The following is a 21,755-nucleotide window of genomic DNA, read 5'->3' on the forward strand; positions in this document are numbered from 1 at the left end:
AACTCTTATAAAAGAAAGTACTTAGCTGAGGACTTGCTCAGTTTCAGAGCTTAGTCCATTATCATCATGGCAGATGTCATGTAGGCATGCAGGCAGGCATGGTACTAAAGTAGCTGGGAGTTATATCCTGATCTCTAGGCTGAGAAAAAGAGGGAGAATTAGGCCTAGAATGGGGTTTTGAAACCTCAAAGGCCACCCTCTGTGAAGCAATTCCTCTAACAAGGCCACAGCTATCCCATCAAGGCCATATCTCTTAATCCTTGTATTCCTTTCAAATACTTCCATTCCCTGGTAATTAGGTGTTCAAATATTTGAGTTTATGGGGTTATTTGTATTCAAACCACCACAGAATAGTGAACCAGAAAGGGCATAGTAGTGTCTCCCTATAATATCAGCACCACAGAGGTCTAGTTACAAGGATCACAAGTACAAGGCAAATCTTGGAGATGGGTAGATAGATAGATAAATATTTTAAAATATTTCTTAATTTAGGAGTCAGAGAGAAAGGTGTGTTTTCAATATTTAAATTGTGTTTGAAGCCCTAGTTAATACAATAAAATAGGAAAATGAAATAAAGCTATGGACTCAAACGCAAAAGTAATATCACAGACAGCATGATTGTCTATGTACAAAGCACTCTAACATTTACAAATGCAGAATAACTGACAATATAGTTTCCATGACAAGATTACTTTACTACAAATATCAAATATAAGTCTATTTTTTTTAGCAGTAAGCAATTGAAGGTTGAAAGTAAAACAATGTGGTTTACAATAACTTTATACAAGAGTCAAATATTTAGGTAACCACATAGCTAACTATATGTAGAGTATGCTGAGAATACCTTGATATCAATGAAAGAAATAAAAATCGGTCTATTAAACTGGAAGGATCTTTCCTCTTTTACTTGTTGAAAGTTTCAATGCAATATCAGTTTTCCTGAAAGAATATGTAATTATACAATCCAGATAAAAATCATAAGATGATTTTATTGACATAGAATACTAGTTCTTGAGGTTATGTAGACAATCGCAAAAGTTAGAACAGCCAAAGAAAAGGGATATTTACAAACAATGAATCAGAAAGACATGTATACCCATCCTTTAAGTAGTAGTATAGAAGGCAGGTATGCTTGCACATGCCTTTATTCCCAGCATTTGGGAGGCAGAGGGAGGCAGACCTTTCAGGGTTTAAGACCAGCCTGTTGTACAGAGTGAATTCCAGGCCAGCCAAAACTACATAGTTAGACCCTGTCTTTCTAGAAAAAAGAAAGGAAGGATGGAAGGAAGGAGTAGGAAGAAAGAAAGAAAGAAAGAAAGAAAGAAAGACAGACAGAAAGAAAGACAGAAAGAAAATCACATGTATATACAGTTTGTATATATATATATGTGTGTGTATATATATTTTATAATGTATAAAACAATGCTATGCAATATAAAAGTTTGTATATATAGTTTGTATATATATACGTGTATATATATATATATATATATATTTACTTCATAATGTAAAAAACTATGCTATGCATTATAAAGTGACCTCTAAGGACATATTGCTATACTCCTAGACTGATGTCTCACCCCACGTGCATCTGAAAAGCTGCTTTCTATGCTTGATAGGAATTAGCACACAGATCCACAACTGAACAATGGGCACAATATGGATTCCAACTGAAAGACAAGAACATGTGCTTGCAAAGTTGCAGAACAACAGAGTTTTTGCATATCCGTTTGTAGAAGTGAAAAATCATAAATTTCTGGAACAGAAGAAAGAAGTTTCAGGTAGTTCAGAGATGTCTTGTGAGATCAGGATGAGAAAGTATTTGAATGTAAAGGCGCACATGAGATTGGCATTTGGGGAACGGTTTGATGGAACGGTTTGTTCCAGGTCCTTGTTACAGCATCAGTCCCAGGTCCACATCGGTACTGTAACATCCACAGACCCATATATACAGAGTAGTGAGTATTAAACTAGGAATAGTTTGGCATACCCTTTTCATGAATCAGGTTTATGTGCTAGTGGTTGTGAGATGGAATTGGCATCAGAGACATATGTTTTGTTGCATAAGTCATGTTTGCATTGCTTTTCTGGTTGGGAGCGATGCCCTTGAAGCCCTCCATTGTTGATGCTATTATTATGGTTAGAATTAAGTATGACTGGGTTCATGGAAAATCCCCAGCCAGCTGCAGAAGACTATTACAAATCTTGTGGTCAAAATGAATAGTAATAATTATAGGATACATCAAGATACCCAATGTGATGACTTGTAACCTTTCTGAAAAATCAACATCCTGCTGACTAATAGATATGACAAACCTGTGACCCCTCTGACAACCTGTCAACATCAGCCTACTCCCTGACCACACGAATATTGTGTCCTTGGCCTGCGTAAATGTTTCTTACTTCCTCCCTCCCTCTGTTGCCCATGTTATGGTATAAATTCAACCTTGGGGAAAAATAAAATTGTTGCCTTGATCAGACTCTTATCTTGGCGTCCTTCTTCATGTCTCTTGTCCCCCATTCTCTTCCAGGCATCCCCCGGACCCTTCACTTACACTTTTCTAAGAAGAAAAGGCAACATAGGAAGTTATTTTGTAAGACAGTAACAGTTACAGTGACAATACTTCAAGCTACCAATGAAACATGCAGGTATAGAAGTGAGAGTCTCTTGTGTAAGATCCTCTGTAATTTGACCTTCAGATAAGAGGGTCTGGCATGTTTTGCCAAACTTATAGCCAATAGCATAAAACCTCCCTTAGTTAGCTCTTATCACACACCTTTTATTTATAAATAAAATAAATATATTTCTCGTCATCAGTAAATATCTCTGCCAGCATTATCATGATTAAGAACATACAGAATTCACTGCTAATGCCATCCCCACACAACCAGGGAGAAAATTTAAAATGTCCCATCTTCCTTTTCTCTGTTTGTATCCTACTCTTTTCTTTGGGTCAATACCATACTCATGGTCTCAGTTCAGATCAGATTTTTATCTCTTTCAAAACAATTGTCCTTTCCCCTCATTTAGATTTTTCTTATTTGATGCCAGTGACTAACATTTTAACTGTAAAAGGTCTAAATTGATTTTTGAATAATGTACCATACAATGCAGATGTAATTTTTCCCCTAAAGTTAAAGACCCCTTGGGTGGCTGATGAGAAAGTCATATTGTTTTTTGTTCATTCACTGTTACTTGGTTTGTTTAGTACATGGCTGAGATCACCTTTCCATTGATCTCTGTGAAAGCCCTTGTGATCTCATTCCAAACCGGGAGTGAGCTGAATGATGCTGAAGCCAAAGTTTCCTTTACATATGAGTAAAAGTGGAAGGAAACCTCATGGGTTCAGAAGCAGAACCCTGCTGAATGATAGATATGGACTCTTTTACCATGAAGAGTTGAAAATTTTTACCTGTCACACTTTGTTCATGGACCTCAGTCCATGCACAAGAAAACACAGTGGTTGATTCTGTGGTTTAAACAAAAAGAGGGTAGAGTGGGGGATGGTTTAATCTTAATGAGAAAATTTTAGATTACACTAGGACTCTTGGAAATTATATTATTGTAATTAATGTAAATAATAGATTTCATTTCCTTCAAGTAAAAAGTACAGCTTTCCCCTCAATTGTGTTTTCTTCTTTATACTGGGGTTGTAGTAAAAAAAGGTTTACAATCATCAAATTGATTTAATCAGTAGATTTAAAGGGTGCTTGACATTGAACCCAGTAATTATGACCATTATATTTATGTGTTTAGTACATTTGCACGTGGTGTGCTTATTAAACAGAGAAAATCATTTGCAACAGTGTTCCGGGTCTTTGGGAGCTGAAGGGAGACTAGAGGACCATTTTCGGCATCTGCTACTCCGTCATTGCTCCTGGGCTTAGTATATACAAGCCTACCGACCTTGATGGACTTGTCTCATTAACAGCAGGATGTGTCTCTTGATCTTGATCATAAGCACTCCTTGCTTTTTTTTAATTTTAAAATGCTCTAATAGTCAGAAAGATGAAAATCATTTTTTTGTTATTTCAGAAATGGACAGGAGTCTGAGATCCTTAAAGCTCCCATTAAAAAGAAAGTATATGAGTGAGAAGTGGCCGAAACATTAGGGGCTTCTCTGATTCTAACCTCTTTAACTATTTGAATTTCAGCCTCAAATTAAGCCATGCCTGATGCAAACAGCAGCTTCCGTTGTAATTACATGCTGATAATGATCACCGCCAGGAAGTGTAATAGAGATTTCTAGTGGCTTTACGTTTTGAAAATTTCAAACTTCTTTTTCTTTGGTCATAGAAGTATACTGCTCAAGTGTGTGTGTGTGTGTGTGTGTGTGTGTGTGTGTGTATTTCCATAGCCTATGTGTTATTGTAGCCACCCACAGATACCTACTTCTTTATTGCTTCATGAAAGGGATGCGGTCTTTTTTCAGTTTTGGCATCATTACAGATCACAGGAGATACTAAAGTAGTCATTTCTTGTCATTCAGAAAAGAAATATGCTTTCTCCTGCTTAGGCAGAGGGACTGTCCTTTTGACCTACAGTATTTTTAGAGTTTTAAAAAATATAGTATAACTGTCAATTTTGACCTCATGAATTATAATACTTCCAATGACCTTATCGGCTCTGCCTCGTTTTAATGGGAATCTAAGCAACTGCAAAAAGATCTAGGAATTTTTCTCTTCCACAGAATCGATATATATATATATATATATATATATATATATATATATATATATGCTGCCTTCTTCAGCTGACCAGGATTCACTGCTACATCAAAATAAGGACAATGGAGGTCACATGTCTGAGGTAACCTTGGTAACAAGTAGATGTCTACAAGGGTCTTGAGCAGATCTCTGACAAATATAGTGTGACATGTGCCACCTCCCTCTTCCGCTTTCTCAGTCTCATGGAACCGTTGGCTTTTCCACATCCATCTTTGTCGGCAGTCCCTGGTCAGCCTCACTCTCTCTGTAAGTGGCATTTGCTTCCTTAGTTTTGTCTTATAAAGCTGCCTCGGCTTTGTGCTTTTCTAGTATTCCCCCACAGAGCTCAGAGGTTAGCAAACCTTTCCTGATAATGTGCTGCCATTGAGTTTTCTTCAAATCTTATTAAACATAAATGATTATAAGTGATTATCGAAATAATTTGTTATTAGTTCGAAACTCTAATGCTGACAGGATACCTTTGTCCGTCTATGCTGCAGACTAAATGTTCGTGTCCCTTGCAAAAGGCCTATGTTTCACTCACAGTGCCCGTGTGATGAGCCTTTGCAGGCTGCCCTTTGTGAGGGAATCAGGTGTAGATGAGCTCATGGAGGTAGAACTTCTGTAATACGATTTGTATCTTTAAGAGGGAGCGATGACACATAGGCTTTCAGTCTCCTCCATGTGGAGGAGGTAACATGGAAACAAAAACTGAAATGTCTAGAACCGTAGTTTCAGTCTTCCCAGCCTTCTCCAAATATATGGAGTAGGTTTCGCAATGTGAAGCCATCAGTGTTATTTCCATTGTAACAACTAATGTAGATCCTGCTGTGGAGGTCCCTTTAGGTGTATGAGCTGGTTGACTTGTTTTAACTTTTGCCACTTGGTGCTATTTCCCTAAGTATCTGTTGATTAGCCTCTGGTACCTTCTGCTTGTCTGTGGCTTATCATCTTACTTGGATAATGGTTTTGAAACCTGTCTCGTTTAAAGGTGAGGCCTGGCACTGAACTCCATGTATGGCTTTTATTGAAGTAGATTCATCATACAGCAGACTGGGACATGACAGTCCTTACTTTATTCACTAAATTGAGGTACTCATTTATGGACAGCTTGAAACAGATAGAGTTCTTTCTTTCTTTCTTTCTTTCTTTCTTTCTTTCTTTCTTTCTTCCTGTCCTCTCTCCTCTATCTATCTATCTATCTATCTATCTATCTATCTATCTATCTATCTATCTATCTATCTATCTATCTATCTTTGTTCTTTTACTCATCTGCATTAGTAGAAATTGCCAGCATGGCATCCTCTATGCTTACTAGGCAAGTATTCATGAATTAATTAATTTATTCACTTTACATCCTAATATCAACCCTCCTCTTCCCCACTTCTTACATTCTCCTTTCCCTTTCTCCTCCAAAAAGGGGGAGCTTTGAGATGCCTTAATATCCTGAAGCCGAAAGCTTCCCTGATCTCCTTGAGTAGGTGAAAGTTGTTGCAACCTCTTCTCCATAACTCCCTTCCCACAATTCTCATTAGAGTTTAATGCTGGATGCACAGATAAAGAAAAGTTGGTGCACAGTAGAATATTATTCAGTTTTCCCAGAGCAGGAAATCCTGTCATTTACAATAACACAAGTAAGCCTGATTGGCACACTACTACATGGAGTAACATATGTAGAAATTCAAAGCAGTATGCTCCCATCAGCCAGTATGTATAAACATCAGGAGCATAGGAGGGGGAGACTAGGGTAGGGTAAACAGATGCATGAAGTTTATTTTTACATGCTGATAGTAGCCTTTTATTGTGTACTTGTAATTTGATAGAGCAGTGCCTAAATGTGGGCATACAGAGACAAAAATGATAACTTTCTGGGGTGCCGTGTATATTTATTCATGTGCCTTTTTGGTGATCACTTCCGAATACATGTGCCCAAAAACATCAAGTGATAGATATTAAGAACATAACATTTAATTTTTAATAACACATTAATATAGAATATAAAATATTTTCTTCAAATGTTTATTTTGAGGCTCTGCTGTGTTGAAGGACTGTTAGGACAGAGGCAATCTGGTGACCAAAATGACATTTTCCTGCTCTTATGATGCTTACAATCCCAGGTGAGAGATATTAAACAAATAGTTATAAAACATTTAGTTTTATTGTTTTCAGGAAAGAGTGGGAGGAGTAATATAAGTGTTTAATATCTCGTAATGAATATAGAAGAGATAGTATTTAACCTAAGACCAAAGGAAGAAGAAACCATTGTTTCAATAGGCATTAGGCTGCTCCAGCGAGAGGGGGAACATGGGATACACGAAGTCTCTAAAACTAGAAGAAAGAAGTGTTTAAGTGGCTGGAGGAAAATATGTGCTTCCTAGCTGTATGCTGAAGGCTCGAGTGACTACCATTTGGGATGGATGTGACTGTGATGGATTTGATGTTGCTGTTGCCATATGACATGCATTTAGGGGTTTGTGCTGCTGATACTTACAGGAGGAAATTAGAAATTGCCCCTGAGAAAATTATGTGATAAATGATTACAGCATTCTTTAATGTTCTTAAAGACAAAAATCTAAACCTGCGGAGGGCCAACAGAGGTCCAAGCTAGTTTAAATCCTGGCACTGAGAGGAGAAGTGGACGCAGTTCCCACCCCTAATCTGGAAGGTAATCGACATTGCCTGTGAAGAAAAATTTAGTTCTCCTCAATGGAGTCACAATGTATATACAAACTGATAAACAGCATTGTAGTGCCTGTCCCATGCCCGGTATCTATGATCAACACAGAACAAACTATGTGAAGTTTTGTGTTTTGTTATTTGTTTGTTTGTTTTTCTTGTCTCATTGCTCTGCTTGGTCATTTTTTACCTTATTAGGCTTTTGCTTATATACTGTGGTTTTCCGTTTTATGTTTTTATAGGTTGTGTGTATGTGCATTCTTTTTCTTTATTTTATTTTTGTTTACTTGTTTGCTTTCTATTTGCCTGTATATTTTCTAAAAGGAAGAGAGAGTATGTGGAATCAGATGAGTGGATAGGTGTAGAGGATGATCTGGGAGATGAAGAAGGGCAAACATGATCAAAATATATTGTATGGGGGAAAAACTACATGGAAAGAAAGAAAGAAAACAAAAGAAATAAACTGTGTAGGGTTCAAAGGGCCATGGCTGCTCTTTGAAGCATATAACCTGTAAGTATATTCAGGACCAATGTTCCAACAAATATAACTGAGTCAGTGGGTCAAACCCACTTCTTAACTCCTTGTTCCACATTTCAAGCTCCCCCACAACCCCCGGCCCTGGAAACATTGACTTCAGTGTCTCACCACAAGGTTTCAGCAAGCTGTGATTGCTCACCGGAAAGAGTAGACTGGTTGCTTTGTAAACTTGCAATGCTGAAAATTTGTGGCGATGACATTATTACTTTTCTGCCTCAAAAATAGATCTGCTTTCTAAGGGCTGGTAAATTCCCCAGGGAGTATAAATCGCACCATAGTGAGAAGCAGAGAACTGGAGGAACGCAGGTGGTTGGGCTGCAAGAGGAAGCTCCAAGGGATAGGAGAGAGGGTTGTGTCTATTTGGCAGACCTTTATATTTTTAGTGTACTTTAAGCTTAATTTCATGCTCAAATATATCACCCTGTATTTTGAAGTACTGGCATGTACCAAAAAACATAAACTGATACAGCATTAATTTTTAATAAATCCTCAGGAATAAGGCAATAGCTCATGCGTGAAGGATGACTGTGGGTTTTTTTTCTCGCTTATGAAGAGGCCTTGATAATATATTAATGAGCAGCATAATGCTTACCCTTCAAGGGTGACATGCTCCATATATATGCAAAAGCCACATCACCCCACACTGAACTTTGGATAATGTCCAAATCCCCTCCCTCTTCCCTGGCTCTATGCCTCTCATATCTGTGTGAGAGGTGCTCACTCTGGTACTTCCTGGGCATAAATAATAATGTCTGGAGGTTAAAGAATCTAACCATGTTCTGCAGATGGATCAATGAATCAATCTCTATTGATTACCAGAATGTTCTATTAATTCCATCATGGTGCCTAAAGAAGAATCCATAGCAATTAAACAAAAAGACATTTGATAGTTTTTATAGTAATTGAATTTGTAAATTTATTAGCTTTCAGTTGTTTACTTCCAATATAAGTAATTAATATTTCATGTTACTCTATTAAATGAGAAATGCATATGGGATCGTTTTAATTAAGGCGTAGATATTGGTTTGAAATGAGGCCTCTGAAAGCCCTGTGTTTGTAACCGGATAATACCTCTGTTATCAAAGACGATGCACTATTCTGATTACATTTATAAGTCTCTGAATTCCTGCTCCCTGGACACAGAGGGCATAGAATCCATGTACGGAGAGTCAGTCATAGAGCAAAACCTCTTGGCATAAAACAATCATTATAGTGCCAGCTAAGATCATGTGCAAAATTACAGGAGATGTAAAGTAGGCACGGCAGTCTCAAAACAGTTAGAATTTACTAATATTATAGGGGAGGAAGCGAGCAACTAGTGTCAGAAAATATCTAGTATTGATGTTATATAAAGAATAGGTGATATGTGGAGAGAGTGGAACAATCTTAGGGTTTGGAATGGCTGCCCTTATAAGGTAAGTGTAGAGATGTAGGAGAAATGTTGTTCCAGACATTACCAGATCAGGGTCAGCCACTTTTACCTTTAACATGAAGCCAAATATCAGAATTGTGCTAGATCGCAATTTTTAAAACCGCTTGTGATGTTTTTACATTAATTATAAAATAGCTTTATCTGCAACAAAGTGATCAATATCCTAAGTACAGGTTAAATATAATTTGTCTTATTCAATTATGTATCACCGATGTTTCTGTTCAAACAGAACAAAGGAGAACTTTTTAAAGTGAGACTTCCTAAGTGAGACAGAACCTTTGTATCCATCTTTAAACTCATTCCAAGTTTAGACAATGTTTCAAGTTCATCATTGAGATTCAAAACCTCATCTGCTAGGGTAATGGCCTTTTCCTGCATTTCTCCTTGAAGGATTGCATGTTCTGACCTGCTAAACCACAAATTAAACTCACTTTTGGGATAATTCATCTCTTACTCAGATAATATACAGGAAAGAGTTCAACAGCAACATTTTCCTATAAGAACATATGTAATAAATCGCAATTTACAACAATGTAAGAAGAGAACTGGGTAAATTTAATAACAGTAATAATATATTAATGATATTAGTAAATATAAGACTTTATTTCATCATTTGATAAATATAAAAATACCCAAGAATTGTTTTACCTGTTTTTTTTTTTTAGACAAAATCTCACTATGTAGCCAAGGCTAGCCTGGAACTCACTATGTAGACCAAGCTGGCTATGAACTCATAGAGATCCCCCTGCCTCTGCCTCCTGGGTGCTGCGATTAAGACATGCATCACTACACCTATAGTTTTTCATTCTTTTTATCATACTACATGTAAGAGATAACATATTTTGGACTCAGCATGTTTCAGTTCCGACAAGTTATGGAACTCGAGATGGTTTATTGAGCAATACTTGTTTATATCATTTACCTAGAAACAAGTCTTCCCTATCAGCTTGTGTAATAGCTAAAAGTCCCTTTCATAATGAAGATGAGGTAAATCTGCTGACCCTGGGCTCCAACTACATAGGTAGCAATGAATAGCTTAGTAGCCTAGTGGAAGAGGAAGCCCTTGGTCCTGCCAAGACTGAACCCCCAGTGAACGGGATTGTTGCGGGGGAGCGTGGTAATGGGGGAAGGGAGAGGGGTTAAGGGGATGTTGGCCTGGAAACTGGGAAAGGTAATAACAATTGAAATGTGAATAAGAAATACCCAATTTAATAAAGGTGGAGGGAAAAAAAAGGTAGGCAGAGTTGTCCTATATTCAGTCACATCATAGCAGTGACTTGACTCTTTTTTTATTCTTCCTTGGTGATGCTGAACATGGGACCCAGGGCTTGAGTATGCTAAGGGCCACTGAGCCACGGAGCTGTGTCCCCAGCTCTACTTCCTTCCAAGGCTTTCTGTTCTCTTGTCTATCACCTCACAGTCCTCAGATGTGGCTTGAAAACTATTGTCACTTCAAGCTGACTTCCTGTGAGTCTTTAACCACAGCAAGACTACTGTGACTTCCAAAATTACATGCTCTTAGTGTAAGAGGATGCGATGTAATTTTTGTTCCCTTGGCCTTACCTCAAAATATCATCTGCCTGCCTTTCAGGCATTGATGTATTATTAGCAACATAAATGAATGACTTCTGTTTGTACTAATGTTTAGAAAAATTTAAAGATATGTTGAATAAAGCAACATGATGGTAGAAAGTAGAAGATATTTGACTATGGAAATAATCCTTTTATCATCCAATGGAAGAGTGTTCAGATTAAATGTGAATTTGAGATTGTCAACAAATATTTCTTAGTGCAATTATCCTTGAAAAGCATATAATATACTTAACACTTCCAAGGGCATCATTTACCTAAAAGTGAAACTTGACTGTCATTTTATAGTATTTTCTGAGTTTGACAATTTTTCTTGATTGATATCATTAGGTTCTGACATAATTCATGAATGCCCATTTTATGTTTTAATTACATTGTCACCTAATTCATTTCTTCTGCCCATTCTTTTACGGATGGAGAAGTTCACTAGAAAAGAGTTTCAAGAGTCTACTTCCTTCCAGAATGAGATCTTTCTAAAGACAGCTTTTATAGACAATCAGTGTCAAAACCCAGTGATTTTTTGGTTGTTTATAATTTCCAACATGAGCTCAATATATTGTTGACAGGTTATTCCTTCTGTTTCTGTTCATCCTGTTGTAAAAATCGTCATGTTACTTGTATGAACTCCTAAAAGAGTAAGGTACATTTTTTCCAACCCTCCATGAGTAACTCCCATCTCTGGGAAGCACTATTATGATAGGTGTTTGGGTTTCATGAACCCTTATCTACCATATTTGACAGTGATGCTTCAATCCAGCTTTCTAAGGTTCCTTGAAGGTTTGACTTTCTTGAAATCTAATACTGACCTGTTTCCATGACTTCTTCTGAATGGAGGTTTTACCCTTCAAGCAATATATGTTCTCATTCTATGGAACGTTCCCATATTTCTGAAAGGCCCTAGTGGCACTGTCTTGGTTTCCACTGCATTATGTTCAACATTATCAAGTTCCATTTGCTTACTGTCAAGACATGCAAACACTGTAACATTAGTCCTGAGATGTGATTTCTCTTCATTGCTATTTTATTTCATGAATTACTTAGCACTTTCTCAATTGGTATTTCCCCTCCTAATTTATAGCTAATAACTTTAAAGGGCAGTATTAATTTTTCAGTGTAAGCTGAGAATTTTTCTCCTCTTTTCTTCAATTTTCAATGTGAAAATCTTCCGTTTATCATGTTGGCAACTGTTCTAGGAAAAAAAAATTCTCCCCAGGATCCATGGAATATGCTCTATTCCTTGCTACAAATACATAGTTGAAGTGTGTAAATCATGATAAAAGAAGACATACTTTTTGTTTTGACACCATTTCTGCAGCCAGGAGTTCATGTCTCATTACCTGTAATTAATTCTGAAGTCATGACCTTTCACTAAAAAAGGAGAAAAGTTCACCTCAAGTCTCAACTATTTTTAGTCTAATAATTTTTAAAAGCCACAGGAACATCTGCCCATTTTGAGTGAGTGATTTTACCTCATACCATTCATACATGAAACAGGTATAAATTGTGCTGGTTGACAAACTATAACTAATACAAACTACAGAACCACTTCCTGGTGACTAAGCACTCAAATACATGAGCCTATGTGGGCCATTCTCATTCAAATCACCATACAATAACTAGGGCATAATATGAATATATATGTCTTATATACTCTAGAGCTATAAAATATAAACTCTGGCTTAGTGGTTGCTTAGAGCATGCTAGTATGCAGACTTGTTAACTCCAATTCTTAGTCATGTCTAGTAGACTTCAATTATTGTTAAGATTCTTGTAGTTTCATTGAAGTATAACATAAAATATGAAATGTCAAGTGTAAATTGGAAAAGGACATAGTAGTGGTTATGAAATCTCACTGACAAATGGAGAAAATAGTGGCCTTATTTGTGATAGCCAAAAGCTGGAAACAACACAGATGTCCCCTAACAGAAGAATGGATACAGAAAACGTGGTTCATTTACACAATGAATTACAATTTACTACTCAGCTATTAAGAACGAGGACATCCTGAGTTTTGCAGGCAAATGGATGGAAGCAGAAAATGTCATCCTGAGTGAGGAAACTCAGACCCAAAACTACATGCATGGTATATTCCCACTAATAAGTGGATAGTAGAAAAAATACATAAAAAGGTACAGAATACCCAAGATACCACAGAACTCAAGAAGGTCAACAAGCTGAAAGGCCCAAGTGAGGATGCCTCAGTCCTACATGGGAAGGAGAAGAAAGTCAACCACAAGGGGGATGGAGGGAGGGACAGGGGAAGGAAAGAGGATAGAGTCTGGGGAGAGGGGAACATGATCTGGTGTTGGGTTGGGGAAAAGGACTGAATCCCTGATGGCCAACAGAAAGAATGTAAACAGGCAACCTCAGGAGGAAGGAAATTGGGAAGACCCTCTAGAATGTACCAGAGACCTGGGAAATGAGAGTCTCTCAGGATCAAAGCTAGGGGAGGAGGGCCCTAGATGAAAGGACCTGTAGTGGGGAGAGGGAACATTGAATCTACCTCCAGCAGAAAGAGGGGTAGGGTTGCTATCCCACAGCCAAAACTCTGACCCATAATTCTTCCTGTCTGAAAGAAATGCAGGGATGGAAATGGAGAATAGCCTGATCAAAAAAAGGTCCAGCGATAGGTCCAAAGTGGAATCCAACTCAAGGGGAGGCCCCAAGGCCTGACACCATTACTGAAGCTATGGGGCATTCACAAAAAGGGACCTGTCATGTCTGCTCTCCAAAAGACCCAACAAGCAGCTGAAAGAGTCAGCTGCAGATATGTGTACCCAACCAGTAAACAGAAGCTGCTGACCCCTCTGGTTGAATTAAGGAAAAGTTGAAGGAAGCTAAGGAGAAGGGCGATCCTGTAGGAAGACCAGCAGTCTCAATTAATGTGGACGCTTGAGATCTCTTAGGCACTGGATCACTAACCAGGCAGCATACACCAGCTGAGATGAGGCCTCCAGAGGCCTCCCAGGTCTGGGTTCAGTCAGAGAAGATGCACCTAACCCTCAAGAGACTGGAGGATCCAGAAAGTTTAGAGTTCTGGTGGTGAGGTGGGTTGGGTGGGGACATCCTTGTGGAGATGGGGTGGGGGGATGGGGAGGAGGTATAGGATGTGGACCAGGGTGGGGAGTAAAATCTGGAGTGTAAAAATAAATTTAAAAAGTACCTATACCATCATATAAAGAGATAGCTCCAGTGTCATTTATGTTTATATGCAAAACAAAACAAAAGATACAAGGTAGACAGGAAAAGGAATTTGTGTAGCACAAGGAAAGGCAAAGGTAAGGTGTCTAAAATGCACCGTGGATTTGTTTTAATCAGGTACAGTAAGATAAAGGCCACAGAAACACTTGTGTTTGAATGATGACTTTATTCCTCATGATTTATAGTTTATATTGTACTCTACCAAGCCACATGTGAGAGCCACAGAGTCAGGGGGAAAAGAGATGAGGAGAAAGCAAGGGAGTGACCCTTTAGTGCTATCATGATGAGTGGTGTTTAAGTGAGTGAGTAGCTGTAGACACGAATGTTGTCATTTATGATTGAGAAACAAATTGTTCTGTTGACATAGCCCTGTGATACTCCACATTATCCACTAGAGTCTCCGGTGTTTATTTTGTGCAAGAGTGGCACAAAATACAGGTCATATAAATGCTACTCTGGTGTCCTTGGAGAGAAACCAGGAGTACATTGATAATGTGGCTTTAAAGAAACCAGCCTCATACTGTTGTGAAAGAGAGAACATGTTGGTTACACTCGAAAATCTGGCTTAATGGAAAACAGATGAGGGCTCTCATCCAACAAAGGCGTTTTGTCAGCTCTGGACTCCTAATGGATCAGCTCCTTATATGGAAATAGAAATACCTGTCCTTACTAATTCAACAAAATGAAAGTCAAGGTGTTTCTCCTTGAAGACAAGTGGCAAAATAAATGAACACACACACACACACACACACACACACACACACACACACACAGAGAGAGAGAGAGAGAGAGAGAGAGAGAGAGAGAGAGCGCTGCCACCACTGCTGCCACCAGCCAATTAAAGAAAGAGAGGGAAAGAGGGCATAAATTTTGATATGATTGACTGAGGGTGTGGTAAATGGGAGGGGGTCCATGAGAGAAAAGGAATGGAGATAAGATATGAGTATATTGTAGTCCTAAATATTTAAAGAACTTAAAAGCTCATTAAAGCAAACTACTTTATCTTTACACAAAGCTTTTCAACCATAATGAAGTATACATAAAATATATATTTAATATAATTTGATGAGCCTGCAAGAATATGCCAAAGAAGGAAGGTGATATATATATATATATGTATATATATATATATATATATATATCTTGAAAGCATTATCTAAACAACTATTAATAGTTTGAATCATAACAGAAAATGATATGAACATAAACATCCTGAGATTGGAAGAACAAATAGCGTAGTAAAGTTAATTAACTCTAATTTAATGTAAAATGTTTACACACTCATTTTTTCAATGGACAGGATGAAGCTATTTAAGATATAAAAATGGTCTCTGAGACTTGGAAGGAGGGAGTGTGATGAAAGTGTCCTGTTTATGCCCAAGCATGCCAGTCAGTCTCTCTCTCTCTCTCTCTCTCTCTCTCTCTCTCTCTCTCTCTCTCTCTCCTCTTCTCTTCTCTTCTCTTTTCTTCTCTTCTCTTCTCCTCTCCTCTCCTCTCCTCTTCTCTCTTCTCTCCTCTCTCTCTCTCTCTCTCTCTCTCTTTCTCTCTCTCTCTCTCTCAAGTTGTAAATCACTGTTTATTCTCATGTATTGACCATGAGTTGTATTTCAGAATTGAATTGGGAGTTAGAATTTTTAAAGACTTTGTACCCTTTCTATTCATTTTAATCCAAGCTGATAGTGTCTCTTTTGGCATAAAATGTTTAAAACATTATTAAAAATATTTAAGACCTATTGTTCTTCCAGATTTGTCCTAAACACTCAGTCTATTAGATCAATACCCATTTTGTAGAATTATCCTGGAAAATCTTGCATATGTTTTGGATTTCTGCTTGGCATGTACTGAAGATAGTTATGAATAACATACATACATGCATACATACATATATACACACATACATACATATATACATACACACAATACACACTTACATATATACATACATAAATACACACACGTACATACTTACATACATACATACACACATATATACACATACAGCAGGAATGGATCTCAGGCACCATGAGTAGTACCAGAGAAAAGAATAGAATTATGGGAATTGAGAATGCATCCATAGTTATCTAGGAGGGGACCAGGGAGGCAGAAATAGATGAACCTTCTATATCTTAATTGTTTTCATGATTATCTAACAGTTCCTATCAACTCACAGACTACAAAAAAGAATTGACTGTATAGAAATTTCATATAATTTATGAAAAACAGAAACAAGAGTTGAAGTGGGTTATCTAGTATTTATAGTAGGTTTCAAAGAGAACATAGGTTTAAGACATGAAGTGAACACAAGAATGTAGACATGATCTATAACAATTATGGCTTTTCTACTTCTCTTGGGCTTATGCTTTCCAAGAAGGGAAGGCCCTGATAGGAATTGGGATGCCATGTTGGCACCATCCTGTCAGAACCTCATAACTTATATTTTCAAATAACTTTAGTTTCCGATGCCTGAACACAGAATTCAGACAACTAGGTTATCACTTTCCATTTAATGTATGTAGTATTTACCACTCTTTATTTCATTAATAATTAAATGATTTGTACATTACGTTGAGACTGAGACCAGGGCGCCTTCTTTGAATCCTCTTAACCTTCCTATCCGCAACCCTTGCTACAACTTCAGACACCCCCCCCGCCCATACATCTTCAATGCTTGAATGAATACATCTGTGAAGATTGTCTTAGAAATGCAAATACACAGGTTTCAGTGATTTTTGCTTTCTTCTTAATATTGTTTTTTATTTTTTAAATTTCTACGGTAAGCACTATTTGCTTTTATAATTAGGAAAAAAAGAACAAAAGTTACCATGTAAAAGCAAACTTGTAAAAGGGTTATTTCAACATTTTTATGTTTGTTAGAACAACAGAATCCAGTTGTATAGAGGAAGTGAGTTTTGCCTGGGGAGGACAAAGTACATCTTTTATAAATAAGGCTTGTCTTTGAAACAAAGGATCTAGCAGCTGGAGACTACAAGAGGTTTGATGGAAGGTGAGATAAAAATTTGGAAAAGGAAATAGAAGAAATATTCTGAAATATGTAAATCTTCCAGCCTGCTTCAGCCACTACTTCGTTCATCATAACTAATCATTCTGAATTTGCCCCACCGCCTCCACCTGACTTGATACTTGAGTAAGAATTCAGGAAACATTGTATTTGCTCAAACACCAATTCTTGACTCAAACTCTGGAAGTTAAGGGTTGTTAATGAAAATGTCTTCTGTTATGTAGGGGGATGAGAAAAATATTGTTCTCATTAAGTTGTGTAGTCATTTAATAATGCGTACAAACAATCAAGAACAATGAAATCCCACTCTTTCGGTCTTACATACTCTCTGAGTTTAATGTTGAAGTATTGCATATTGGATAAGGATAGAATAATTCAATTATTATTTCAAAACTTTTCTAAGGTTAGAAAACAGCATCCTCTCTTTTGTACACTTCCCTCTCTTGATGCTTGGTTACTGTCTATCTTGAACCCGTGTAAATGTTGAGCATATTGCTAATGATTGTGAGTTCACATAAGCATCAGTCCTATTGTCTCTGGGAGACACAGTTTCCTTGGAATCTTCCGTCCTGTCTAGCTCCTATAATATTTCCATTTGTTTTCCACACATCTCCCTGAGCCTTGAGAGGAGGGTTTGAATTAAGACATACCATTTAGGACTGAGTCTTCCAAAATATCTCACTTCTAAACATTATCCAGTCATGAATCTCTGTATAAGTGTATTTGCACTATTCTTTGAGAATTTCATATTTGTATTCAATATATTTTGTTGGCACTTACACCGAGATGTCCCCCAGCTTCCCCCAGAACCACCCTCACTTTGTATCCCTCCCAACTTGGTTTTAAATCCACTAAGTTGAGTTCAACTAGTGTTGCTAGTATGTAAGTGGGTATAAGCCAAGCACTAAAGCAGGAACAACAGGCCAGAACCTGTCAAGTGTTAGGAGTTTGGCCTTTGTGTATATGTGTATGTGTAAGTAAGTACTCATATGTACTATGTATAATTTGAATAAATATGCATTGATAGGATTCTTCTAGTGTTTTCAGATCTCTTTAGTGATCCTTTACTTTCCCTCTGTCTCACTCTGTACTCACTTCCTTCTCCACATTAACTGCTTCAAAACATTTCAACCCTACTATTCTCTTTTCCTGTGCTCCTCCACCATACTGCGGTGTCCTTTTATACTTTCCTGTATTCTGTGGTTAATCCTCTGAAGTTCTGGAGCTAGGACCCACAAAGGAGAGAGAATATGTGGGGGTTTTTGTTTGTTTGGGGGTGTCTGAGCTACCTCATTCAATATAATCCTTTCAAATTCCATTCATTTATTTATAAATTTCATGACTTCCTTTTTCTTTCAAACTGAAGCCAATGCTCAAACAAAGCCTATTTCATGGTGACTATGTTCTATACTTTGATTATCCACTCATCCATTAAAGAACACAGGCATTATTTCCTTTTCTTCGCTATTGTGATTAGAGTGACCTGTGAATGTGGCTGATAAAGTACCTGTGGAGTGGGATGGTGAAGCCTTTGGGGACATACCAGAGTGGCCTGAGTGAGTCATAATGCAGATTTATTATTTAGTTTTTTGCGAAAGTTTTCCTCACTGATTTCTGGAATGTCTGTATCTGTTTTCAATCCTACCAACAGGTGCTGTAAGTTCCCTTTTCCCCATATGCATTCTATTGTTGCCCCTTCCTCATCTATTCAGGAAGGTTGACTGGCTTGATCTTGGTCAGTCAACCATAGCTTTTGAAAATTCATATGTGTGATGTCCCTCTCAGTAAGAATGAAACCAAAACAAAACTAAACAAAACCAAAAACCAAAAACCAAAAGAACAACAACAACAACAAGAAGACAAAAACCCCCAGGGAAAAAAAACAAAACAAAACAGTAGTTTGTGGTATTTATTACTTATCATTAATAATTTTTTCAGTTTCCTCTTCTGTGGTGATCCCTAAATTTGAGGGAGAATGGAGACCTTACATATATAGAACTGAAACTTTTGATTAGTTGTTCTCTGCATTTTGAGCAGTTGACAAACTCTGTACTAACAATTATTCACTAATGAAGAATTGAGATTTGCAGAAATCTACAGTATATAACCTACCCAGCCATTGATTTTTAGTTAGGTTTACAATATAAGAAATGAATTCTCTCCTGTGGATACCCAATGACATCCTTTCTATCATTGTGTTCCCTGGCAGATTGTTATTGGAACTCATACCTTGTAAAATTGATGATGAGTTTTGTCCCCTAGCAGCCTACATAGTTTTATCTGTCAACATGAAGGTTAGCTAGTATGGAGGAGGCTTCCACACTTAATTCCAGCTTAATTTGTCCTTCTATGACCCAAATGTATGGTTGCATCACTAGTAGGGTCATACCATCAAGTTCTGGTTAGTAATTCTCTTAGGGTTTCAATGGCTGTGAAAAGACATCATGACTAATATAATTTTTTTAAACAAAATTTTGCTTATAGTTTCCAATTGTTAGACAGTTATCACCTTGGTCAGAAGTGTGGTGCCATGCAGGTGGGCATGGTGCTAAAGAAATAGCTAAGAGTTTGCATGCTGTTTGCAGGGTGTGGGGGAGGGAGAAGGAGGGGAGAGAGAGAGATTGATTGATTGACTTTTACTTGGCCTTCAAATTTGAAACATCAAAGCCCATCCCTAGTTATGTATTTCCTTCAGCAAGGCCTTACCTATTCTATCAAAGTCATTCTTACTAATCTCTCCAACAGCATATCAACCGGGGACTAAGGAATGCAAGTACATGAGCCTATGGGGGACATTCTCAGTGCAATCACCATAGTGACCAAAATTTATATCAATAGCATATACTGTTCTGTGGGCCTACTGGACACAACATCAAAACTGCTGAGTTTTGGTCAACTCTAGAACTGATATTTCACTCCTGACCCTGGAATTTTTGATGGATAACCTATGGTATCTGCATAGTTATGAGCCTCTGTATTCACTACCCCATGAAACAGAAATAAGCTCCCTTGGCAAGGTCTGAGAACTGTACTAACGTATGGTTAATAAATATGAATATATAGAAGGCAGTTTGATATTATGTCCATTTACCAAACAAAACTTTCTAGATGATGTATTTCCATATAACTTTTGAAACATGTTTCATTTTGGATGTCCCTCATATCCTTTTCTCTGTTGTAGAAACCAAGCTGGGATGGGTAAGTTCAATAAAATAAACAACAAATGCTGGAGAGGATATGGACCATACCACTGTTAGGACAAGTGGGAACTAGTGCAGTAACTATGGAAATCACTGTAGATGTGCCTCATAAACTTAGAAATAGAAATACCATATTGCTCATTTATATATCAATAGACACATACCTGGTAGTTTTTCAGTTACCCATTCTTTTGTAGTTTGACAATTTGTGAGTATCTGACTTAACCACCTCTGCCACAGAAACAGGCTCCCTTGGCAAGGACTAAGATCTGTGCTAAGAGCTGCACTAATCTATAGTTAGTAAAGATAAGTATATAGAAAACAGTTTGATAATATAGCCATTTACCAAAAAGAAAAACAGAAGAAAATTCCCCCCTAGAGGCTATTCCATAACCATCCAGGGGTAGTCGGTTCAGCTAATAGTACCAAGGTACAAGATCTGTGCTAGCACTGATCTGTTGTTTAATTTTGATTGTATAGAATCTTACTGCCCCACCTGACGATCCATCCCATATACAGTCACCAAACCCAGACACTATTGTGGATGCCAAGAAGTGCATGCTAACAAGAGCCTGATATAACTGTCTCCTAAGAGGCTCTCCCAGAGCCTGACATATACAGAGGTGGATGCTCACAGCCAATGATTGAACTGAGAATGGTGTCCCCATTGGAGGAGTTAGAGAAAGGACTGAAGGAACTGAAGGGGTTTGCAACCCCATAGAAAGAACAAAAATATCAACCAACCAGATAACCCAGAGCTCCCAGGGACTAAACTATGGAGGGACCCTGGCTCTAGCTGCATATGAAGCAGAGGATGGCATTGTCAGGCATCAAATTGGAAATAGAAATACCATATTGCATATATATATATATATATATATATATATATATATATATATATATATATATATATATGTATGTATTGTCCTGTGAAGGTTCAATTCCCCAGTGTAGAGGAATGCCAGGGCAGAAAGATGGGAGTGGATGGGTGGGTGGGGAGCACCCTCATAGAAGCAAGGGGAACAGGGGTGGGATAGGGGGTTTCTGGAAGGGAAACCAGGAAAGGGGATAACGTTTGAGATGTACATAAAGAAAAGAAAAAAGAAAAAAGAAAAGAATCTGAGCAAAGAAAAAAAGTATTTACCTGAAAAAAAATGTTAGAGTAAATACAACTAAAATAACACCAGAAAAATATGTAGCACCTTACAGGTTAGAATTCTATGAAAATATTAATATGTTTTTATGCTGGCTAGAAGAGTCATTTGTCTCAATGTTACAGATAAAGAAACTGCTTTGGAAAAGTATCAACACTGCTAAAGCAACGTGATAAGTGTGAGTAGCTTGGGCTGTTCTTTTCAGCCTGTGTGCAGACCGTTCATTCTTCCTTCACTA

Source organism: Rattus rattus, chromosome 15, assembly GCF_011064425.1.
Source record: "Rattus rattus isolate New Zealand chromosome 15, Rrattus_CSIRO_v1, whole genome shotgun sequence".
NCBI lineage: Eukaryota > Metazoa > Chordata > Mammalia > Rodentia > Muridae > Rattus > Rattus rattus.